Source organism: Lactuca virosa, chromosome 8 (genome assembly GCF_052849685.1).
Source record: "Lactuca virosa cultivar CGN04683 chromosome 8, Lactuca_virosa_CGN04683_v6, whole genome shotgun sequence".
Classification (NCBI taxonomy): domain Eukaryota; kingdom Viridiplantae; phylum Streptophyta; class Magnoliopsida; order Asterales; family Asteraceae; genus Lactuca; species Lactuca virosa.
Genome location: NC_136433.1, coordinates 239,174,533 through 239,202,009, shown reverse-complemented (window position 1 = coordinate 239,202,009; position 27,477 = coordinate 239,174,533).

Sequence of the window (27,477 nt, the reverse complement as noted above, 5' to 3'; positions counted from 1 at the left end):
GATGGTTAGAGTGTTCTACTAAGTGATAAGCAAAGAAAGATTACTGATGCAAGTAAGTTATCACTAAGAGGAATGAGTAGCAACACTTGGAATGAATTTCTACGAAGTATTCGGCTCTGACTAAAATACTCCTATAGTATTTTAAGTTATAAGGATGCGGGGTAAGTTTTAGGCCTGTTGCAACACCAAAGTCACTCCCAAGCACATGTTGGTCATGTCTCGAATGAATATAGTTGATCAGGCTACATTGACCCTAGACATGATTACATAACTGCCCAGGTTTAACCGCAGTGTTCAACATCCAAAATACTTTTGTTTTGTTCTACTTAAGACACGGATTCTGGTACTATGGTATACTTGTATACTTTTTGTAAAAATACTTATATTTTAAAAGCATACTTTTAGTTCAGAGCACTATAGCCCCTTAGTGTTTATAGTTGTATACCATGTAAGGTTCGGTATACTTAGTTCACTATAAACAATAGCTCTGATACCAATCTGTCACACCCCGAAACCGAATGTGGAAACGTTCCGGGGTGGAGGACGTCATGCGTAGTATCACAACAGTTGTATCATAGTAAGCATAGTAAACACAACCATTACACTATAATAAGAATATTTACATTGTTCAAAAACATGGTTTATACATATCAGTACATATAGCAAAAGTAAAAGTTGTGGCTTCAGAATGTTCCATCTTCTCCAAAAGTTGGCAGGAGTACCTGTCTAATGATGCCCTGAGAATACAAGCAGTTTTAAAATATCAGCATAAAGCTGGTGAGTTCATAAGCATTTAGTTTTAGAGACAATGTTCTTTGATTCTTTTGAAAAGTGTTCCTCAAGAAATTTTATATTTTCTTATGAAAGGTAGTGTTGAAAGAGTATCTAGCGGTAGAGAGTAAACCATCAATTTTTGAAATGCTAGTGTTATTCTGGGAAATTCCTATATTTTCCCTAAAAATAGGTTATCCGTTCTAGAGGTAGAGATGCCAGTTTAGAGATCCTTGATTGCTATCAGCATATATAAAAGTAGTTTTATTAATCAAAATAAAACAAGTGAAGAGTAGAGTCTGTAAACAAGGTTAGTTTATACTTATTTGCGAGTCGTATAACCATACTTGATATGACCTAGAGACCTTTATAACGTTCTTCAGGCGTTAAGCTAAATGACATTTGTTCACCCCAGGCGTGCCCGCCTAACTGTAGCTAGCAGTTCAGGTGTGGGATTGTCAGTCCCGAATAGATCTATTCACAAATTTCACGCTCTCCCTTCAGGAGACTCTGGTTATACTAAAAGGATTTATCACTATACACCCAAGGGTACAGTATTGAAGTAGCGCCTCACAATCCTGTATAATCTAGTTTACTAGCGAGAAATCAGTATAAAACAGTAATTATCCTTGAATAAATGTATTTTATACTTCTGAGAAAACATATAACATAAACTAAATCTGCCATAGTTTATTAAGTAGAGACTGCCTAGAGAGTTATCCCAAACTATACCCATTATAGTTTATTAGAGTTGATATGGAAAATGCTTTGTAAAAACCTTTCTGAAAGCTATGAAGTTGGATTTCCAAAATAGAGGTTTCCCTTATGTTCAACATATTACAAAAAGAGATAATATACCCGAATATGTTATCAAACGTGGAAATCGTTGGACTTCATTAATAAGTTTAAAACTTAACAAAATACTTAGCGTTTGGCTTGTATTCCCCCCGTGAAAACATTAAAAACACGGAAAATGTAGGGGTATGAACTTACTGTTTATCGTAGGATCCGAAAGCAAAATTAGTTACGAGTGTTAAGTGTCAACCGATGTTTCGCACGCGAGTGGATCCTATTAACATGTGATAACACATATACGCATTAGAATTAGAGTGTTTCATGACTAAACATGACGGGAAACCACCCTAAAGACTTGGAAATGCTTGTCGGGACCTTATATGATCAAATAAGGGATGTGTACGGCCACTTGAGTGAGTGTGCGGCCAGGGTGTGTGGCCAGGGTGTGTGTGCGGTTGCACACAGGAGTGTGCGGACGTACAGAGGGTGTGTGCGGCCGTACACAGGAGTGTGCGGCCGTACACTCCTCATTTGTGCCCGAAATGTCGATTTTGAGGTGTTTTGAGGTGTTCTAGTGCCAATACCAAGTCCAACTAGCAAATGGGGGGCCAAACTCTTCACTTTGGAGAGCTTTAAGGTGTGTGCGGCCACCTTATGAAGGTGTGCGGCCGTACACATTCAAAGGATGAAGAACACGAAGAACACTATGAGTTTTAGGCTTAGATTCAAGTGCCTTACCACTATAACAAGCTGAAAGATGAAGTGGTTCACGTTTTTGAGGCCTTTAGAGTGTTCTTGGGTGTAGTTTTTAGAGAGGGAAAGTAGTGAGAGAAAGCCAAAGGAAAGGAATGAGTGAAGGGGTCCTCTTATATATACATAAGGGTGAGTGCGGCTGGAGGGTGGGTGTGCGGCCGCACACCCATGTGTACGGCCGTACACCCCTCCCGAGAGGGTGTATGGCCCGATTTATTTCCAAACGATTTGTTGACTCATTCCCAATCTCATTCCCAACTGAACTCAAGCTTAGAACATTCAAACGGACCCTTAAATAGTGTAAAATGGTGACGAAAATCGAATTTAATATAGATATAAGATCAATTGTACAGGATAAAAGTTTCGGGTTGTCACATTATCCCCCCGTTAGAGGGAATTTCGTCCCGAAATTCGAATATAGAATACAAATCATGGATTAGAAAAGAGATGCGGATACTTCAGTTTCATCTGATCTTCGCGCTCCCAAGTGAATTCCGGTCCCCGCTTGGCATTCCAGCGAACCTTCACTATCGGGATGCGACTTTATTTCGGTCGTTTGATCTCTCGATCCATGATTTCGATTGGTTCTTCCACAAAGTTTAGATTCTTGTTGATTTCAATCTCATCGAGAGGAATAGCAAGAGTCTCGTTGGATAAGCACTTTTTAAGGTTCGAGACGTGGAAGACGGGATGAATGTTACTAAGCTCTTGAGGTAATCGGAGTTTGTAGGCTACAGGACCGATCCTAGCGAGGATCTCGAATGGTCCTATGTATCTTGGATTTAGCTTTCCACGCTTCTCAAAGCGTATCATGCCTTTCCAGGGCAAGACCTTCAACAGAACACGGTCTCCAACCTGGAATTCCAAGGGTTTTCGTCGTATGTCGGCGTAGCTCTTTTGTCTATCTCGAGAGGCTTTCAGTCGTTCTCGGATTTGGACGATCTTTTATGTGGTTTCTCGAATGATTTCTGGACCAGTGAGAGTGTTATCTGGGACTTTCCCCTTTTCTAACTGTGTGTCGCCCACCTCAGCCCAGCACAGAGGGGATCTGCACTTGCGGCCATAGAGGGCTTCGAAAGGCGCAGCCTTGATGCTGGTATGGTAGCTATTGTTATAGGAGAACTCGACCAAGGGTAAATGGATGTCCCACGACTTACCGAAATCGATGACACATGCTCTCAACATGTCTTCCAAGGTTTGTATGGTTCTCTCACTCTGTCCATCTGTTTGAGGATGATAAGCTGTACTCATGTCCAGCTTAGTTCCAAGAGCCTTCTGTAGGGATTGCCAGAATCTCGAAGTGAACCTGCTATCTCGGTCGGAGATAATGGACATAGGTACACCGTGCAGTCGGACTATCTCTTGGATGTAGATTCGTGTCAGTCTCTCCATTTTGAAGGTTTCTTTGATTGGCAGGAAGTGAGCGGATTTATTCAGTCGATCGACTATCACCCAAATGGCGTCGTACCCACTCGGAGATTTGGGTAGTTTGGTGATGAAATCCATAGTAATCCTCTCCCACTTCCATTTGGGAATTTATGGCTGTTGGAGTAGACCTGAGGGTTTCTGATATTCGATCTTCACTTTGGCGCAAGTCAGACACTTGCCCACGAATGTAGCGATCTCCGCTTTCATGTTTGGCTACCAATATAACTTCTTGAGATCGAGGTACATCTTGTCCGAACCTGGGTGAACGGAGTATCTGGTCTTGTGAGCTTCGTTCATTACAACCTCTCTGTAACCACCGAACTTTGGGGTCCAGATCCGGTCCACGAAATAATAGACTCCGTCTCCCTTGATCTCTAGTTTCTTTTCCATTCCCCTCAAGGCTTCACCCGACATGTTCCCTGGTTTTAAGGCTTCCAGCTGAGCCTCCTTGATTTGCGCGGATAAATGGGAATGGATAGTCATAGTCAGTGCCTTCACTTTGCGACCTGAATACTCTTTTCGGCTGAGGGCATCTGCCACCACATTGGCCTTGCCGGGATGGTAGCGGATTTCGCACTCGTAATCGCTGAGTAGCTCGACCCAACGTCATTGTCGCATGTTCAGCTCCTTCTAGTTGAAGATATGATGTAGGCTTTTATGCTCAGTGAAGATAGTGCACTTGGTTCCATAGAGATAATGTCTCCATATCTTCAGTGCGAAGACCACTGCTCCCAATTCTAGGTCATGCGTTGTATAGTTAACTTCGTGTACATTCAGCTGTCTCGAGGCGTAAGCAATAACTTTTCCCCGTTGCATGAGTACACATCCTAGGCCCTGATTGGATGCATCACAGTAGACAACAAAGTCCTCCGTCCCTTCGGGCAGAGACAAGATAGGTGCGCTGCATAGGGCCCGCTTCAACGTTTGGAACGCAGTGTCTTGCTTTTCACTCCAACAAAAGGGTACGCCTTTCTGAGTCAGAGTGGTTAAGGGTTTGGCAATTCTGGAGAAATTCTGGATAAATCTGCGATAGTAGCCAGCGAGGCCCAAGAATTGACGGATTTCTGTGGGCGTCTTCGGTGCTGACCAATTCTCTATCGCTTTGATTTTGGAGGGGTCCACTTGTATGCCTTCCTCGCTTACCACATGACCTAGGAAGGTTACTTTTCGAATCCAGAATTCGCACTTGGAGAATTTTGCGTAAAGTTTCTCCGCCCTTAGAGTTTCCAGCACCAATCTTAAGTGTTGTTTGTGATCCTCCTCGCTTCTGGAATAGACAAGTATATCGTCGATGAACACGATGACGAACTTGTCGAGGAAAGGACGGCACACCCGGTTCATCAGGTCCATGAACACTGCCGGTGCGTTAGTTAGACCGAAGGGCATTACTACGAACTCGTAGTGACCATATCGAGTCCGAAATGCTGTCTTAGGAACATCACTCTCATGGACTCGCAGCTGATGGTACCCTGATCTTAGATCTATTTTCGAGAAGTAGCTGGCTTCCTGAAGTTGGTCGAAGAGATCATCGATTCGAGGAAGAGGATAACGGTTTTTGACAGTGAGCTTGTTCAGCTCTCGATAGTCAATGCACATCCGAAAGGATCCATCCTTCTTTTTCACGAACAAGATCGGGGCTCCCCAGGGTGAGGAACTCGGTCTGATGAACCCTTTGCTGAGCAGCTCATTGAGCTGACTTGATAGCTCCTGCATTTCTGCTGGTGCTTGACGATATGGAGATTTAGCTACAGGAGTAGCCCCAGGGATTAAGTCGATACGAAACTCGACTTGGCGTTCGGGAGGGATTCCTGGGAGATCTTCGGGAAAAACATCGGGAAAGTTGCAGACTTCGGGGATGCTCTCGAGGTCCTTAACTTCCTGCTTCTCGTTAATATCGTGGGCTAGGAATGCATAACACTCCTTTCGCATGAGTTTCTGGGCTTTGATGCACGAAATGATACGGAGGTTCGAACTGAGTTTATCGCCGTAAATCATGAGAGTTTCATCAGAGGAGAGATTGAGGCGGATAGCTTTTTCGTAACAAAGGATATCAGCATGATTGGAGCTCAACCAATCCATGCTGATAATGACATCAAAGCTTTTTATGGAAACTGGCATAAGGTCGATGGGAAAAGAATGATCGTCCAGGGTAAGAGTACAACCGCAGATTATATCATTAGCACTCTCCTTCTCACCGTTAGCCATATCGACGGTAAATGTTTCGGTTAAGGGTTGAGGTTTACGTTTTAGAAAGTGCTTGAATGCATGACTAACAAAAATTCTTTCAGCACCAGAATCGAAAAGACTACATGCATAAGAGTTGTCGAGGAGGAACGTACCTGAAACAACTGTGGAAGGAAGGGACACACGACCCGATACTGCAGAACACCAGCCCAACCAACCAATCCGACTCCTGGAGCGGGTGCCACCCACGCCTGCTATGGATGTGGAGAAGTCGGGCACTACAAGAGAAACTGCCCCAAGGCAACAATAGCTGGAGGCACAGGGAGAGTACTGACGATGGGACGCGAGGAGGCAGAGGGCCTGGCCGCACACTCACTCAAGTGGCCGTACACATCCCTTATTTGATCATATAGGGTCCCGACACGCATTTCCAAGTCTTTAGGGTGGTTTCCCGTCATGTTTAGTCATGAAACACTCTAATTCTAATGCGTATATGTGTTATCACATGTTAATAGGATCCACTCGCGTGCGAAACATCGGTTGACACTCAACACTCGTAACTAATTTTGCTTTCGGATCCTACGATAAATAGTGAGTTCATACCCCTACATTTTCCGTGTTTTTAATGTTTTCAAGGGGGGGGGGGGGAATACAAGCCAAACGCTAAGTATTTTGTTAAGTTTTAAACTTATTAATGAAGTCCAACGATTTCCACGTTTGATAACATATTCGAGTATATTATCTCTTTTTGTAATATGTTGAACATAAGGGAAACCTCTATTTTGGAAATCCAACTTCATAGCTTTCAGAAAGGTTTTTACAAAGCATTTTCCATATCAACTCTAATAAACTATAATGGGTATAGTTTGGGATAACTCTCTAGGCAGTCTCTACTTAATAAACTATGGCAGATTTAGTTTATGTTATATGTTTTCTCAGAAGTATAAAATACATTTATTCAAGGATAATTACTGTTTTATACTGATTTCTCGCTAGTAAACTAGATTATACAGGATTGTGAGGCGCTACTTCAATACTGTACCCTTGGGTGTATAGTGATAAATCCTTTTAGTATAACCAGAGTCTCCTGAAGGGAGAGCGTGAGATTTGTGAATAGATCTATTCAAGACTGACAATCCCACACCTGAACTGCTAGCTACAGTTAGGCGGGCACGCCTGGGGTGAACAAATGTCATTTAGCTTAACGCCTGAAGAACGTTATAAAGGTCTCTAGGTCATATCAAGTATGGTTATACGACTCGCATATAAGTATAAACTAACCTTGTTTACAGACTCTACTCTTCACTTGTTTTATTTTGATTAATAAAACTACTTTTATATATGCTGATAGCAATCAAGGATCTCTAAACTGGCATCTCTACCTCTAGAACAGATAACCTGTTTTTAGGGAAAATATAGGAATTTCCCAGAATAACACTAGCATTTCAAAAATTGATGGTTTACTCTCTACGGCTAGATACTCTTTTAACACTACCTTTCATAAGAAAATATAAAATTTCTTGAGGAACACTTTTCAAAAGAATCAAAGAATATTGTCTCTAAAACTAAATGCTTATGAACTCACCAGCTTTATGATGATATTTTAAAACTGCTTGTATTCTCAGGGCATCATTAGACAGGTACTCCTGCCAACTTTTGGAGAAGATGGAACATTCTGAAGCCACAACTTTTACTTTTGCTATATGTACTGATATGTATAAACCATGTTTTTGAACAATGTAAATATTCTTATTATAGTGTAATGGTTGTGTTTACTATGCTTACTATGATACAACTGTTGTGATACTACGCATGACGTCCTCCACCCCGGAACGTTTCCGCCTTCGGTTTCGGGGTGTGACAGATTCTATTCGGGACTGACAATTCCACACCTGAACTGCTAGCTACAGTTAGGCGGGCACGCCTGGGGTGAACAAATGTCATTTAGCTTAACGCCTAAAGAACATTATAAAGGTCTCTAGGTCATATCAAGTATGGTTATACGACTCGCAAATAAGTATAAACTAACCTTGTTTACAGACTCTACTCTTCATTTGTTTTATTTTGATTAATAAAACTATTTTTATATATGCTGATAGCAATCAAGGATCTCTAAACTGGCATCTCTACCTCTAGAACAGATAACCTGTTTTTAGGGGAAATATAGGAATTTCCCAGAATAACACTAGAATTTTAAAAATTGATGGTTTACTCTCTACCGCTAGATACTCTTTCAACACTACCTTTCATTAGAAAATATAAAATTTCTTGAGGAACACTTTTCAAAAGAATCAAAGAACATTGTCTCTAAAACTAAATGCTTATGAACTCACCAGCTTTATGCTGATATTTTAAAACTGCTTGTATTCTCAGGGCATCATTAGACAGGTACTCCTGCCAACTTTTGGAGAAGATGGAACATTCTGAAGCAACATATTTTACTTTTGCTATATACACTGATATGTAAAAACCATGTTTTTGAACAATGTAAATATTCTTATTATAGTGTAATGGTTATGTTTACTATGCTTACTATGATACAACTGTTGTGATACTACGCATGACGTCCTCCACCCCGGAACGTTTCCGCCTTCTGTTTCGGGGTGTGACAAGTCACCAAACCCGTAACCATCCGTACAGTCTTATCTATAGCCCTCTCCCATAATTGGCCACTTTGTCAATTAGATGTCAACAACACCTTCCTTCATGGTACTCTCCATGAAGAGGTATTCATGTCTTAGCCTCCTGATTTTCCATCACCCTGACTTCCCAACTCATGTTTGCAAACTAAAAAAAATCTCTCTATGGGCTAAAACAAGCCCCACGTGCGTGGTACCTTGAACTCACCTCATTTCTTTTCTCTATCGGTTATCGTAAGTCTAGAGCTGATCCATCTTTATTCATCTACAACTCTAATGGCGTCATCAACTATCTCTTAGTATATGTTGACGATTTTGTCCTCACAGGAAACAACAAGTCCTTTCTAGACCTTTTTGTCTCCTATCTACCCAAACGCTTCTCAATGAAGGACCTTGGTCCTCTCCATCATTTCCTCGGTGTTGAGGTTATTTATGTCTCCACCGGACTGTTTTTATCCCAACATCATCATATTCATGACTTACTCGAACACTTCCACATGGACAGTGCTAAAGATGTCACAACTCCGTTGAACTCCTCAGTCTCTCTCACCTTGCATGACGGATCCGCGAGCACAGATCCAACACCCTATCGGAAACTAGTGGGCTCTCTCCAGTACTTAGCCTTCACTAGGCCCGATATCTCCTTTGCAGTCAACAAGCTGTCTCAGTTTATGCATGCGCCTTCAGAAACTCACTGGCAGTCCTTAAAACAAGTGCTTCGCTATCTCAAAGGTACTATTCATCATGGTCTTCACTTGCACAGGAAATCCTCTATCAAGCTTACCGCCTTCTCGGATTCCGACTGGGGAGGAATCGCATGTGGGGGTCGCTCCACCACTTCCTACTTGTTGTTTCTTGGCTCAAAAATTGTATCATGGCGATCTGCGAGACAGAAATCAGTATCAAGGTCCTCCACGGAGGCAGAATACAAAGCCTTGGCCAATGCAGCCTCAGAAGTTATGTGGGTTCAAAACCTTCTCCTTGAACTGGGCATCAAATTACCTTCAGCACCAACACTCTACTGTGACAACACGGGGGTGACTTACTCGTGTGCCAATCCGGCTTACCATTCACGAATGAAACATGTGGCACTTGACTACCACTTTGTTCGGGAAAAAGTTCAAGATGGCTCTCTTGTTGTTCGACATGTCAACTCCTTTGACCAACTCGCGGATGCTCTCACCAAACCTCTCTCTCGTGGTCCATTTCAGAGGTTACGTTCCAAGATTGGCGTATCCGATGGATCCTCCATCTTTCGGGGGCGTATTAGCTGAATATATTCCACACGTGTTACATATTAAATATATTTACTTAGTCATAGTTGTTGTACCTGCTCCTGTATATGTTCCTAGTTTATCTCTAGATTAGGTTATGATCTTTGGCTATGTATGCCTCCCTGTTGTACGATACATTCAAGTGAATATACAATCAAAAGCATTGGCTTATATGCGTGTGTGCGTGCATGTGTGCATGTGTGCATGTGTGTGACAGAAAAGGGGTATAAAATTCTAATACTAACTATAATATTTAATCATATCTTTTACAATGCTATAGGGCATGGTTTGCCCATACCCCCACACCACTGTACCTCCACCTCCATATGGTCTTGTGGCCATCCTACCTAGGGCATGGTGTACGTAGTATCCTCGAGCACTCCCAAGAAAGAAAATGCGAGAAAAAAGGACGAGAAAAATAGAACACGAGGTGCTGCACTTTGGTTATCATAATGCAGGAAAACAATATTCTTGATTCAAGCTTAACTCTAATAAGAAATCTATTTTCTCTGCTACGCTATTCTATTGAGGTTTCCCAAGAACCGTTTTCGACATTCAGATTCCATGTTTAGCGCAGTAATCACAAAACTCTCGGCTATTGTATTCAACCTGATTATAACACTTTAGGCACTTGACTTTGAGATTCCTCCTATATTCTATAGTATCCTTTCACTTCTTGAAGGTGGTCAAGTCTTCAAGTTTATCCTTCAGAAAATTAACCCATACCTTCCTTTTGGAATCATATAAAAAAGTAACGTAATACCGAGACCATCCTATTAAAGATATTGAAGTTGGTCCGCAAACATCCGAATGGAAAAGATCTATCTTCTCATCCTTTGTAATTTGCCTAATTTTGGTGAATGTAACCTTTTCCTGATTTATAGTACATAAGGTTTGCAAAATTCCTTGGTTCCACCTTTTTTAACTCAAGTGTCATGCCTTTAGAAGCCAATGTCTTCATTCCCTTCTTACTCATGTTGACAAACCTTCAGTTCCATAATGTGTGGCTTTGATATCTTAAACTACTAATTTTACTCCATCTGTCGAAGCGTCATCCACATACAATGTTCCTCGCTTCTGACCCGAGCAACTACAAGGTTGACCTTTGTTACTTTCCATTGGTGATTTATGAAGTCGAAATAATGTCTTTCGTTATCCAATATCCTCGCCGATATTAACATCCTCTCCAATCCCAAAATATACTTGACATTTTTAACGTCCAATTCGAAACCAAAGTTATCTTGGGGACAACATCACCAACTTCGATGATGTCCAAGATCTTGTTATTTGTGAGTTGAAGTTTGCCATTGTAATGCTTAACATGCTCCATTATGTCTTCGCAACGATTCGCTTGGAATAAAGCAACTGAATCTATTACACATTATTTGATCAGACTCGCTATGTAAAAAATAAAGGCATCATCAAAATCTTCTACCATATTAACTTAATTTTGTCCTTCTCTACTGATGTTTTCTATGTCTGGCAGGTTACTACCGACGTTTCATAAAGAACTTTTAAAGAATTTTAGGTCCTTTGACTGCTTCGACTCGCAATGATGTGAAGTATGAGTGGATAGAAAATAAAAAAAGAAGCATTTGAGGAACTAAATAAGAGTATAGTGATGCTTCAGGGATGGGTATTAAGTGTGTTTTTACCCAAAGAGGCAAAGTAATAACATATGCATCAATATAATTGAAGGTGAACGAGATAAGTTACCAAACCCATGATTTGGAACTTGTGGCTTTATTCATTCTTTGAGGATTTGGAGGCAGGACTTGTACGAAACCAAGTGAAAACTCTACATTGATCATATAATCTTGCAATACTTGTTTATTCAAAAGGAGTTGAACATATGATTATGATATTTCTTATCATACCGGGAAAGAAAATTTGGTGGCAAATGCCTTAAGTAGGAAAGAAACGAAAGACAAGAAAAGAGCAAGAGTGTTAAGAATAGAATTAGTATTATCTATAGTAGAGTTATTAAATGAATCTCAACTAAATGCAAAAAGGAGTTTGAATTTAAAGAATGAGAAGTTAGGAAGGTCAATTATATTGGAAAAGAATGATGATGGTTTGGATGCATTTCGAGGACATGTATATGTATCACTTTTTGGGAAGGTGAGTGTAGCCTATGTTTTGTAAGTAATAATACATTATAAGGTGTAATACTATTGTAAGTTAAGTGGGTTGTAAACTCTATTATCTATGTTAGAAGGTTATTTTGTCCATAAGGTTATTTTGGTGATTTTTAAGAATATTATGAAACTTTAAAATTTTATCTTGTGATTATGTTGATACATATTACTATGATCTTTGGAATTTAGTTCAAATCACTTAATAATGTAGTGTTGAGTAAAAGGGTAAAATTGGAAATTTGGTTAATGTAACATCTCAAAAATCACAACAAATTTTAATTTTTCAAAAATAACCATTCAATCCATAATGTTTAAAAAACCATTGTTTCAAAAGCGTTTTTCACTAATCAAAGTGTCCCAAAAATCCAGATAATATAAAACCGAAGGATGTGCATGATCACGCCTTCGCCTTGTCACGATCCTCAGAAGTACTTGAAACAAAACTAAAACTGTAAGCTAACTCTTAGTGAGTTTCCTCAAAGTACCACCGCATAACATAACAAACAACAACATGCATACAAAGCCTTCAGAATGATGGGACCGCCTCACCGGGCCTTCAGCCTATCTGGACCGCTCTCTAGGCCTTTGACCTGACAGGACTGCCTCGCAGGCCTTCAGTCTATCCGAACCACCATAGGTATCTTGGCTTGCAGTATCAGTTGGTCTGCTTCAACCCAGTAAACCATAACATATCCATACATAGAATTATCAGTCAATAAAACCAAACACAGGTAGTCCTACAAATCTATCACTCTAATCACCTAGCCAGTACCATATAACTCCGTATAACAGCATACAACAAAACAGGATATAAAATCCAATTGGCCGGCCTTGGTGCCTTCGACCCATAAGTACGGTGAGGAAAACTCATCTCTCATTCCGAATACAGTCTAAATGAATCTCTGCTCTGTAAACCTGCTCTAAACGACTCCTAAAAATCAAAACATTTCCCATTCTAAATTAACAACAATTCCCTAAAGTACCCTTGGTCAAAATCATGAAAATAAGCCGAGTCAACCCAACCGATTCGACCCAAACCTCGTACGCGGGCGTACTTCGGATGTACATGGGGCGTACTCACTGTCCGAGGAGTCGGGGCTTGAATTGCGTACGTGCAGCGTACCAATTGGTACATCCAACGTACGTAGCTGGACATCTTCTTAACGAGTTAAGTGCTCAATACTTAAGTTATAAAGGCCAAAATGCATATCCAAGTCTAAAATATCATCCTTTAATATAATGTTTCCAACTTTATGGTCTTGCATGGATAATAAGTGCTAAATGCATGAAACTCCATCCTCTTAACCCATTAAGACAATTAAACACATGCATGGAGAAGTATTAAGAGCCCAAACCCTATTTTTATGCTTCTAAACCCCTCAAAACATCTGAAAGGACAACTAGAATGGACTAGAGCATGCCATACTCCAAAAAGGTCAAGACTTGGGACAAAATGCTCATGAATCAAGGACTTAGCAAGATCTAATGAAATACAATCCAAGTTTGAAACTGTATACCTCTTGGAGGTTGCTAGAGTGGTGAGATCCTAGATCCAAAGCTTCTTCAAGTTTCCAAGGTGGTTCTACTTCCTTCCTTCTCCTTCTAGATCACCAAAATACATACACACAAGGTCAAGAATGCTCAACAAGTGGCTAGGGTTGGCTAAACTCGAATGGAGATGTTGGAGGCTGATGAGAGATGAGGTTGGAGGCCATAAAGATGCATAAATAGGGTCCAAACCCTAAAGTTTAGGGTTTGAAACCCTCGCATGCCCGCCTTGCGTACGCGATGTACGCCCAACATACTAAGCCCTCGCACGTACGCCCTGTGTACGAAGCGTACGCCCAACGTACTAGATCTCGACCCAAAATTATAAATGGACTAAATACACATGGGCTAAATACCATAAACCTTCATACTTAAGGGTTAAATTTGGAAATACCTCATCTTCGGGATGTTACAATTCTCCCCCACTTGGACTAGACTTCGTCCTTGAAGTCTGATGATGCGTACAACTCCAAGTAATGCTCCTGCATGTTAAAATTGGGTTCCTATGTCCATTCAGAACACTTCCGATGATGCCACCGGACCTTGACCAAAGATACCACCTTTTTGCACAAGTTTTATGTCTACTGGTCTAAAATTGCCACTGGTCTCTCAATGTAATTTAGGTGATCATCAACCCGAACATCATCCAATGGAATAACTGCTGAATCATCAATCATACACTTCCATAGCTGTGAAGCATGGAAGTTGATGTGAATCTGATTGAGCTCCTCAACGAATCCAACCTATAAGCTACCTTTCCAACCCTGGCAATCAGCTGAAATGGCCCGATATACCGAGGCCCCAATTTTCCCCTCTTTCTGAAGCGTATTACACCCTTCCAGGGTGATACCTTCAGCAAAACCATGTCACCGACCTAAAACTCCAACTCAGATCGACGTTTTTCAACATAACTCTTCTACCGACTATGATTTGTCTGCAATCTCTGTCTGATCTGTTTACTAAGCTCTGTCGTCTAAAGGACTACCTCAGACATTCCCATGACTCTATGACCAATCTCTCCCTAAAAAACCAGGGTATGACACTTCCTCCCATAGAGAAGCTCGAATGGCGGCGTGAAAATACTGGAGTGATAGATGTTGTTGTAAGAAAACTTAACTAAGGGAAGGTAGGAGTCCTAACTCCCACCGAAGCCTATAGCATATGCTCTCAACATATCCTCGAGTGTCTGAATGGTGCCCTCACTCTGACTGTCAGTCTGCGGATGATAACCAGTGCTAAGATGCAACCTCATACCCAGTTCCTCATGGAACTTCTGCCGAAAACGAGATGTGAACCGAACATCTCAATCAGATACAATGGAGACTGGAATACCATGTCGAGCAACAATCTCACGCACGTACAAGTCGGCCAATTTCTCGGCCGAAGAAATCTCTTGAATGGCTAGAAAGTGAGCGCTCTTGGTCAGACGGTCCACAATAACCCATATCACGTCGAAACCCTTAGCCGTACGAGGTAACTTAGTGAAGAAATCCATAGTAACATGTTCCCATTTCCACATGGGAACCTCCAATGACTACAACTTTCCATGGGTCCTCTGGTATAGAATTTCGAAATCATAATCCTTGACCACGTCAAGCCCCATACAATGTCTCATATTCAGATTCGGCTGATCCATAAGAAATCTCAAACTCTTGTGATCCGTGTAAATAATACACCTGACCCCATACAAATAATGCCGCCAAATCTTGAGACCAAACACCACTTCTCCCAACTCCAAATAATGAGTTGGATAATGGACCTCATGTGGCTTGAACGGACGAGAAACATAAGCAATAGCCCTCCCACACTTCATAAGCACCGCTCCCAGACCGGTGATGGATGCATCACAAAACACCACAAAGTCCTCAACACCCTCAAGGAGGGTCAACAGTAGCGCCTCACACAACTTCTGCCTCAGTGTCTCAAATGTAGCCTACTGCTCAGGCCCCCAATTGAAATCCACACCCTTCCTCATCAAACGAGTGAGGGGGACTGCAATCTTGGAGAAGTCTTGAATAAATATCCTATAATACCATGCCAATCCAAAGAAAGTCCTGATCTCATAAGGAGACTTTAGGACCTCCCACTGCATAACCGCCTCGATTTTGGCCAGATCGACCAAAATCCCATCCTGATTAACAAGGTGTCCCAAGAACTGGACCTCTTGAAACTAAAACTCGCACTTCGAGAACTTGGCATACAACCGTTCTCGCCTCAAAACCCCTAGAAGTTCTTGAAGGTGCTCCTCATGCTGCTCCCTAGTCTTGGAATACACCAAGATATCATCAATGAAAACAATAAATTATCGATCGAGCGTCGTCCTGTACACCCGATTCATCAAATCCATAAATTTCATAGGAGCATTGGTTAGCCCAAATGGCATCACCATGAACTCGTAATGACCATAACGAGTCCGAATGTAGTCTTCTCCACGTCCTCCTCTCTGACCCTCACCTGATGATAACCTGACCTCTAATCAATCTTGGAGAACCAAACTGATCAAAGAGGTCATCAATCCGCAGAAGGGGATAGCGGTTCTTCACCGTCAACTTGTTCAACTCCCGGTAATCAATGCACATCCGGTGTGAACCATCCTTCTTCTTGACAAATGATATCGGTGTTCCCCACGAAGAACTACTAGGTCTAATGAACTACTTGCCTAGCAGCTCCTGAAGATGAGAGGACAACTTTTGCATCTTAGACGGTGCCAATCGGTACGGTGCTTTGACAATCAGATCCTCACCTTGAACTAAATCAATCCTGAACTCAACCTGCCTCTCGGGAGGAACACCGGGTAACTCTTCTAGAAACACATTAGTAAACTCTCTAACAACCGACACATCTAAACCTTAAGCCTGCTTCCTAACCCAAGTATCAATCACGTATGCAAGATAACCCATACAACCATGCTGAATATACTATCGAGCCCTGGAAACAGAAAAAAACTGAACCAATCATGGTACCCTCTCCATAGATAACAAGTTCTCCCCCACTTGGCATTCGAACCACCACCCACTGACCCTCGTAGTATATCATAACACCAAACCTGGTCACCTAATCCATCCCCACTATCACACACACACGCAAATCCCTCATGGGAATAGGAACCGAATCAATCGGATAAGGTGCCCCAAAATCTCCATAACACAACCTTGATAAACCCTGGATGCAGACACTTCGTGCTCGTTGGTGATAGAAACCCACAACGGAGACTCTAACCCCCCAATAGGCATATAAAATCTCCTACAGAACGTTTGGGATATAAAAGATCGACTCGCACCTGAGTCAAATAGCATAAGAGCATACAAAGAGTTCACCAAGAAGGTACCTAACAGAATCATAAACATAAGCATAAAATAACATAACTCGGCATAATATAAATAGAAACCTACCAGTAACGATGTATGGTGCCGCTCTGGCCTCCTCTAAAGTGAGCTGGAAAGCACGACCTCGAGTCCTTGGGGGTTTCGCCCTACCCTGATACCCATAGGTGATCCTCAGAGTGGCTGATGTTGGAGTCTGCGCCGGCTTCGCGGCAAGCAACGTACAGTTGATCTTCACATGGTCAACCTGATCACAATGGTACCAAATCCTGGCGCTCGGTACTAGGGTCGGCTGGTGAATATCCCTTGAAAAGTGCCCCTCCTTGCCACATTTGTGGAATCTAGCAGATGATCGGCAAGTACCCTCGTGAACCTTGCTGCACTTGCCACAAGTGCGACCCCTCTAGCTCCCATATCTTGAATCATCGGGTCTGAACCGCTTCGCTGCAAGATGTAACTAGGCAGGGGCCTACCTTAGCTCCCTAGACTGGAGCTCCATCTCGATCTCCCACCTCTTTGTGGCCTCCTAAAGCTCCTCAAGCAAACCATACCGTTGAGTGGACACAAAATGGCGGATATCCGTCTTGAGCATGCTCAAGTACTGGGTCATCTAAGCTTGCTTAGAAGCAGCAAACCCAATACAGAAAAGTGATGGGTTTTTAGCATTTTAATACTCCTATGGTGTACATGCAACCCTAGATGCTTTAGATCTATGTTTTCTCTAATATACATGCAAAGTTTGTTTTTCCAAAGCATCATCCTATCTAGCATACAATGGAGTATCTTTACTACAAAATTCTAGTTAGATGGCATACCTTTTGTTGTACCTGGAAATCTTGGACCTTTAAGAACTTAGCACTAATAATGTGAATGCCTCAAATGGAATCACAACACACCTAGGACAAAGGATAACTTGAGAGAAGGTGTCTTGTACTCAAATTCGGCTAGACCTTCCAAAGAACACATGTGTGTAACCGATTTCATGAGCTAGGGGCTTCTTATATAGTGTGGCTTAATTAGGGTTACACCATGCAAACCCTAATGTGCATGACCTTCCATATTCCTCATTGTCCATGGGTTTAAACCTCCATGGATCATCCATGGGTCACCACATGGGTTTAGCCCAACATAAAGAACTATGGCTCATAAGCCCACATTATAAGAATGAATGATTTACATAATCAATCCCCATATATTTAACTAGTCTCTTTTGATCATAGAATTAATTCTTCATCAATACTAATAAAATAATATGATTTCATATTAATATATTAGAACTTATAATATATTAATAAACCATAAATAACCTCTTCTCAAAAGTCTATCCTATCAAATTGTTCTGATGATATGCAAGCCAAATGCACCATGCTACTCTCGGGTCAAGTACATACCAATTATAGTTATGGACTTAGACACTAATCCAACAGAAAGAGCCCTATCAGTAAACATCTTGGTGATCTGTGTCACCATCTCAGTCCGCTACTTCAGATCCAAGTACTCTTGGGCCAGTCTCTCGCTCTCCACCATAGGTACATACCTCGAGAAAAACAACTCAGAGAACTGCTCATAGGTCACAATAGCCCTCTACTCATAAGTGTACGACCCCATCACTAACCTCCACCAATCCTTTACACCGGACCGAAGAAGGTTTAGGGAGCACTTGGCCTTCTGGTCAGCAGGACAAGAGCATGTGAAGAGACAGCCATCCACATCAGATAACCATCTCATCGCAACAATCAGATCCTAGAATCCATCAAACACCGTGGGCTTCGAATTGTCAAAGTCCCGATACTGGAAGGCTATCCCCCCATCAATCCCCACAACAGCGACAACTGCAATAGCTGCAACAACGGAAGCCTCAGTAAGAGCAGTGTATCACTCATCAAAAGGCTTGATCATAGCAGTCTTGATAGACCCAAATGTCTCCGGACAGCAGCAGCCACCTCAGTGGCGATGACCTCCTGAATCTGGTCATTAGTCATCCCCGGCCAATCCTGGCCGCTCGCTCTAGATCCAGAACCTGATCCCCACGTAAACACCATATTGAAAATAAACCAGAGTATATCAGAATTCCACAATTCATATAATCACAACTATTCCAGACAGACGAACCCTCGGGGTTTCTGACTTCCTTGTGATGCGTACGAATCATGTGCTTTCAGTAGTACGAGCCCATACTACCTTCCACACCTACCCGTATTTGTCTCAACGATCATTACAACTGCCCAAACAGATACAATAACTAGGATACACATACATCGTATCCTCGCCCTCTCAATGGTGGCTAAACATTTTTGCTCTAACTGGATGCTCATGCAAATACTCACCCATGAAACTTCCATCAACCCTGTAGCACTCGCGTATGACAATCATACATAACATCGAATCGTATAGATAGTCGAATACGCTACCCTAAGCCCACAACCAAAGAAGAAACAAGAAATAAGGCCAAACCAAATATTCTCAGGCTATAAAATCTTAGTTATGTATAATTGTGATGCATACACTAAGCAACTACAGTAATGATGTCAATTCCATACAAGAAGTAACCCTAGGCTACCAGGCATCATACATCAAACAATTCTATCATGCAATTCCTGAAGATCCCTAGCCTATCACTAGCATGTTGTTATGTCATAAACATCACATCAAATAACAGTGTGGTAATTTGGGGTATACTTTTCTGGCTCCGGCTGATCGTACACATCACATCCTTCCTTGGTCACTTTTGAAAACAATTTTTTTAAAAACCAGTTTAAAACTTTTGTAGTTCCTTAGTTTGAGTCTGGATTTACATGAATGCTCCTATAATTCGCTCAAACCAAGGCTGATACCAACTTGTAACATCTCAAAAATTACAACAAATTTTAACTTTTCAAAAACAACCATTCAATCCATAATGTTTACAAAACCATTGTTTCAAAAGTGTTTTTCAATAATCAGAGTGTCCCAAAAATCCAGATAACATAAAATCGAAGGATGTGCATGATTACGCCTTCGCCTTGCCACGATCCTTAGGAGTACCTAAAACAAAACTAAAATTGTAAGCCAACTCTTAGTGCGTTTCCCCAAAGTACCACCACATAACATAACAAACAACAACATACGTACAGAGCCTTCAGCATGACTGGATCGCCTCACCGGGCCTTCAGCCTATTTGGACCGCTCTATGGGCCTTCATAATGATTGTTCCGCTTCATTCTATCTGGACCGTCCTAGGTATATTGGCCTTCAGTATCAACTAGTCCGCCTCAACTAGTCCGCCTCAACCCAGTAAACCATAACATATCCTACACATCTACCAGTTTAATCACATAGCCAGTACCACATAACTCCACATAACAACATACAACAAAACATGATATCTAATCCAATGGGCCGACCTTGGTGCCTTCGACCCATAAGTACATTGAGGAAAACTCAACTCTCAGTCTAAATACAGGTTGAATGAATCTCTACTCCGAAAACCGACTCTACCCGACTCCTAATAATCAAGACATTTCCCATTCTAAATTAATATCAATTTCCCAAAATACCTTTGGTCAAAATTGGTTAAAATCATCAAAATCAGCTGATTCAACCCAACTGAGTCAACGTAGTCGAGTCGACCCAAACCTCATATGCGGGGCGTACTTACTGTCCGAGGAGTCGGGGCTTGAACTGCGTATGTGCAGCGTGCCAATTAGTATGCCCATCATACGCAGTTGGACTTCTTTTTAACGAGTTAAGTGCTTAATACTTAAGCTATAAAGGCCAAAATGCATATCCAAGTCCAAAATATCATCCTTGATTGATGCGAAAATTAATAAGCACTAGTTAATCCTACTAACATGACTAATTATTTCCTAAGGTAGTGTACCTTGTTGAAGATAGTATAGCACACTAGACAGGTATCGAACACAGAGAACGGTGTTTTAGCTAATTTTTTATCTACTACTAATTAATTACTAATAAAATGGTAAAGGGGTTTTTTCTTTAGTTTTGCAAGACTAGAAACATGATTTACCAATTTAACTAAATATTAACTAATTAAACTAACACTAAAACTAAGCATGCAACATGAATATTAATTAACCAAGGTAATTAAAGTACTTTCGTTTAGCTTCAGAATTATTTGTTATTATGGTCGATTCATGGAAGTGCAATGAATTATAGTTTAATTGGTTACCGATTTCTATAATGACCAAATTCGCGTTCACTCCTTTAATCTTTTAGCAAACAGGCTCATTCATATGGTGATCAGGCGGATAAATTAACAAATTTACTAGTGTTCGGTTCGAGTTAACTAGACTTATAATTAGTTGATGAAATTGGTCGTTTGAATCAATTCTATATATGATTTGTCGTCATATATTAGCTCCTACACTTTTTACCCACTTTCGAACTTAACCCTAGGTTTCGTTCAAAACTCTAGTCCTACAATTTTGTTGGTCACAAGATTATAAGGTTCAAATTTAACTAAGAAAGATGGTTATACAAACTTAATTGAATTCAACAATAAGTAGAGAAAAGCAATTATGAAAAGTATGTGAGGTTCTTTAATAAGCTAGATACACAAATAACCAATAAAAAACTAAATCCAATCCATAAATCAACTCATAATTTAGAAAATAATCCTAGGCTAAACGAAAGTCATGAGATTTAGCTCATGATTTCAGCAACTAAAAATATAAAAATGAAATTCAATAGCATACTTGTCACACCCCAAAACCGGAACGGCGGAAACGTTCTGGGGTGGAGGACGTCATGTCAAGTATCACAACATATGCAGTATAGTAATCAAAGTACAACAACCATTGCATTAATAGTAATAATTTTACATAGGTTACATTTAACAACAACATCAAAGTAGATATAGAAAATAACATAAGATGCAGCTCGGTACAAGGCTGTCTTCACAAAAGCTCCCAGAGTGTACCTGTCTACTGACGACCTAAGAATACAAGTTATTTTGAAAGAGAGTATCAGCATTTTAATGCTGGTGAGTTCATAAGTATTTTAATGACATTGATATAAATACATGTTATTCATCAAAATGATCTCATAAATAATGATGATTAGAATTTACAGAGTATTAGAATTTCTCCCAGAAAATCCTATATTTTCTAATAAAAGTAGTTTTCTACCAAAACCCGACTGTTTTATGTTTAAGCAAATGAGTTTTTCTACTAAAAGCAGTCTTTTACCAAGACCCAACTGTTATATGTTTAAGGAGTACTTTCCCCCAAAGGTAACTATTATTATCAAAATATAGTTTATACTTTAAGGAATATGTGAGAATATCACAGGCAAAGTAATAGGGAAAATAATGCTTTACTCCAGCAATGACGTTGCTGTTTATAAAGAAATAATATACAGACTCCAGGTAGTATTAAATGAACAATACACCTCGGAGAGTCTAAATGAATGAAATGCTGACTCCAGGTAGTATTAAATGAACAATACACCTCGGAGAGTCTAAAATAGCCTTTAATCCTAAGTAGGTTAGTTTAAAGGTTTAACATGTGGCCTAGTGTATAACTAGGAAAATATATTATGAGGGTTTTATATGTGGAAAATACCGTGATAACACTTATTACCTTAAAGCCATGAATTATAAGGTAAATGTAAAGATACTCGTAACCATACTGATTGACGGATGTAAACACGACGACCTGCTGGCGTCGAAATGAATGTGACATTTGTCACCTCTTGGCTTGGTCGACCGGAACTGTAGCTAGCAGTCAGGATGTGGGATGGTCTGTCCCGTATAGATCTATACACACAATGCCCGCTCTCCCTCCAGGAGACTCTGGTTACCAACTTGACAACGGTGGAATCCGCGTCATGAGGATGTATCTCGTGTTTTGATTTCTATAAACCTTTCTTTTTACTAAAAGTACAAGTTTTTAGAATATAGATATAACTAAGTTCTCCTTCATGAAAGTTATGGTTGGTTTCTAAACTATACCTATTATAGTTTACTTGAGAGGTTATATAGGTGCCTTTGCTACCCAAAGGTGTTGAACTGGAATAAGAGTCTTAATATCTAGCCAGATATACATAATATATAACTAGGACTTCAACGACACTCAGACAAATAACCGGATGCTCTATGTCCACAACCAAACAAGAAACAGGAAATAAAGCGGGTAATCAGTCCTAAGTCCTTCAAACCCTACTTATATAACTATATCTATATAGACATGAATCTAACAAGAATATAAGTTTAAAAGACTTTGATAAAATCTTAGTAATTTAAAAAGAGATTTTAGTATTTTAAAAGAGATTTGAAGACAATAATTGAAAACCTTTAGCTGAATAAAACAGTTTAACATGCAAAAATCTATTTGCTTGGCAGTTATTAATCACATGCGATTGATATAATAACCTAATAGCTCAACTTGTATTCCCCCCCCCCATAAAAGCATTTAAAATCATTTCAAAGGTTGATTAAGGGGTATGAACTCACCTGACGTGAATGACTCGGATGAAAGATCGATATAGGATCGTCAGGTGTCGAATGGAGTTGTGAGCACAACGAATCCTAGTTAACATGTAATTACATATGTAGGAATACCATTAGCATATAACACACTAACAGACATAGGAAAACACTCTAGGGACATAAGAACACTTAGAATCAAGTGTTACTAACACATATGAAGTCCCCAAATGAGTGTAGGACCCTTAGGATGAGTGTAAGGCCACAAAACATGAAGTTTTGTGAGTGTGCGGCCCTGTGTGTGGTTGTGTGTGCGGTCAGGACACGTGTACGGCCAGGAGTGTGCGGCCCGGCCTGTGTGCGGCCGTACACTCCCGAGAAAAGTGTCCAAATCGATTTTCCAAGGCTTGGTGATGATCCTAGGGTGGTGTTTTGGCCATTTCTTTGCTTGGATTAAGGATTATGATCAGCTGGAGGCCAAAAGATGTGTGTGCGGTCAGACATAGCGTGTGTGGCCGTACACACATGAACATCATTCAAAATGACGAATTCTTGGATCTAGATCAAGAGGGAAGCATGAAAAGGTGTTGTATCAATGATCTAAGGATGAATGCTTACTTGTTTAGCTGATTGGAGATGAAAACACGAAGGATTCCTGAAAGAGAATGTTCCAGACTTGAGAGAGTGGGAAAAAGGGTGTAAGGTTGGCTTAGGGTCCAATATATAGGGTCGAGTGTGAGGCTGGAGGGTGTGTGCGACTAGGTGTGCGGCTGGCTGGCCGCACACGCGGGTGTGCGGCCGCACACACCTCCTTTGGTGTGTTTGGCCCGATTTCTTGATGCTACACACTTTGTAACCCATCCTTAGACTCATACCTAGGTTATACTAAGTGTAGAGCACTCATATTTACCCAAAGCCGCGTTAAAAGATAGCAAAAAAAAAACGAGGCTCACACTTGGCTGAATTGAATGGCTGAGTTTTACGAGACAAAGATTTTTCGGGTTGTCACATCATCCCCCCGTTAGAGGGAATTTCGTCCCGAAATTAGAATCTTACGAAACTCAAGGATATATGTGAAAGATGCAGATATTTCAAGTCCTAGTTGATCCACCCATTCCTTAGAGGAATTAAGTCTATACTGAGCTCTATCGAATTTTCACTACGAGGTATGGCTTCTCCTCTGATCTCTGGGCCATGCGGGATAAGGTTTCATCGGTCTCCCTTTTCTAGATTTCTCCCCTTTCCTTTAACGAGAGTGACTCTGGTATTTATGGATCTAGTCGAGAAAATGATGAGAGTTTTGTCGGGTACTACTGGTTCATTTGCTGAGACGTGGACAGGTTAGGGTGGAATTTATGGAATCCCTAAAGTAGTTGGGGTCTGACGGATGCTGGACCAATTTTATCAAGAATCTCTGATGGTCCTCAGTTCTTTGGAAAATGGAACGTTTATGTACCCAAAACATAATGTATTTCCATGGTGAGATCATCACTTGGCGTGATCACCATTCTGAGGTTCCAAAAGTTTCCCTTACTGGAGGTGTAGTCCTCATGATTGGTTCCTAGTAGTCTCAGGTCTTATTCGGATTCGTATTTTCTACTGGTTGGCTATCGGGGGTTTTCTGGATCATTGAAGGCGTTGACTATATGCTGGCATCTATTGGTTGTGTGGCATCTACCTCTGCCCAGTGCAGAAAGGACCTGCACTTTCGACTCATGAGGTGTTCCTAACTGAATATCTCAGCGTCAGGATGATAGAGGGTTTTACCAAATGATGCTTAGATAACTCCAATTTTCATCACCGTCTAATAGATGCTTTCAAAGTATGATCCCTAATCGGAAGGAATCGTTCTCTCATTCGGTCCGCTGTTTCATGGATAACAGTCTCTGATCAGGGCTAGTTTCGCCCTTAGAGATTTTCTGAAGTGCTTGACTATCTCTGGAGGTGGTTCTACTATCTCTTTAGGGATAGTATTCTTTGGAACACCTAGTAGTCTAACCAATCTCTAAGACTTGCTCCATTTTCCATCGCGTCTGCCCCCTCCAGTTTGTAGGAAGCGCGTATTTTTGTATACCCCATCGACTAACACCTAGACTGGTGTCGAGTCTACAATCTCTTTATGAGCTGGGTTATAAAGCTTAACGCAATTTACCATCTACTTTATTCAAGTATCCTTGGTTGCGTAGGTAGTCATGTGGTTCTGGGCATCCCAGTATTAACTTTGGAGAATACAGTCTATCGTCTATAGGGCGACGATGACCTTTCTCGCATGAGGAGGCATTGTGTCCTAGGCACTACTCGTCTGTATCTGGATGGACGAAGTGCCTGAGTAGTGCGATTATCCCTTGCAACTACCCTTCCGGTGTTACTGAGTTTTCTTTATCTAGATTAAATCTAGATAGCATAGGGTTCCGTCACTCAGAACCTCTAATTTCCTTATCCACTCTTCTCAGAGTTTAACCTGTCACGGCTTTCAGGTTTCTGGGCCCACTGCTGAGATGCTTAATTTGTGGGATTAAGCGTGAATGGATGGTCGTAGTCAATTTTTTTGACTCTTATGACTTGAGTTACTTTTCCTAACTGAGGGTGTTAACTACCTTGTTGGCTTAACCGGGATGACAACAAATTTCGAATTTGTGGTCATTTCAGTAGCTCAACCCACAGTGGTTCTCTTGACTCCAACTTCTTTTCTATGGGATAGGATGAAGGGTCTTATTATAAGGTTCGTGGTAGACCTCATACTTGGTTCAATCACTATTACTCGGTGTATGCAAGTCATATATAATTGAGATTGACAGGATGTTCAGATGTGCGGCCCCACCCAAAACCCACAACCAAACAAGGAACAGGGAGTAGGGAGGAAGCACACATCTTAAATTTCATTAATCTAAATTATATACCACTCTAATGCATATACTCAGTAGTAGTAAGTTAATCCCATGAGTTCTTTTCTCTTGATACACGAACTAGCTCATGCGGTGCAAATGGTCTTTCTGGAGGATCTAATGAGTAGGCCTCAGGCGGTTATTGTCTTCCGGAATACCTGCAGTGCCATTCGCTTTAGGTTTTAATGTCTAATGGGGTTGGTTAACAGCGCGTGGTACCCCTCTCCTGGGTACTTCTGAAGGTTGGATAGGAGAGACGATTGATGGTTCGTATTAGGTTTTCTTATTAGGTTCGAAAGAACCTTTATTCTATGCTTAGGATAAGGTGAAAGTTCTCTTTACACAACACTTGGAATTCTCGCATGGTTGAACCAAGTCGAGCCATGAATGACGGTAGTGTCGAAATTTACAACCATCGACATGATATGGAATGAAGATCGATAGGACCATGTGCTGAACAGGGCACACAAGTTCTTAGCGTCTCGGGTTCCGTCCATGGTATCACTATCGTGGATACTTGGACCGGCATGATTGGCGCTGAACTCTAGGGGTCCTGATGTTTTGGAATAATGTACTTTTCATGAATGGATTTATCACGAGGCCTCTCTATAACCGCCTAGTATACACTAGTCATGTACAATTAAGATTAAAAGGACTGTTGACTGAGCGACTCCGCCCTAAATCCACAACCAAACAAGGAACAGGAGATGAGGCAGCATCACTCACTCGAGGTCTATCAATCTTAATTATAAATGGCCTTAACGTATATACTAAGCCATCATAGCTTTACCTGATGGGTTTTTAAGTTTTACAACAGTGCTGCGACTTTTGCCTTAACGAGGGAGTAATCATAATTAGAATTGATTATTTAAAGTTTCGGTTAGCTACTTAGGATTGAGAAACGTACCAAAATTCTATCGGGTTCTTTGATGCTTCCCCTAGGCATTAGGGTTAAGCTCCTCCTGCGCCCTTGTTATTTCTTTCAGTTGGGCAGTCCCTCTTTAAGTGCCCAATTTCACCACAAAAGTGGCATACTGGACTGGTCCCAACATTGGTGGTTGATGTAATGAACTCAACCGGGGTTCTGCAGATGCGAGCGGTATGCCCCTTCATGTTGCACCTAACATAAAAGAGTTCTCGACAGATACCCATGATGATGGTAGTTACACTTGTTGCAGCGGGGGAGGTTTCCTAGGTAGGGTCTTCCAGGGGTCGAGGCAGAAGGGTTGACAGAGGCATTGACCACTTCAGCTCGTTGTCCTTCGGAAGGTCCTTGAGTCGAGGTACTCCCATCCTCATTGTCAAACTTCCTTTT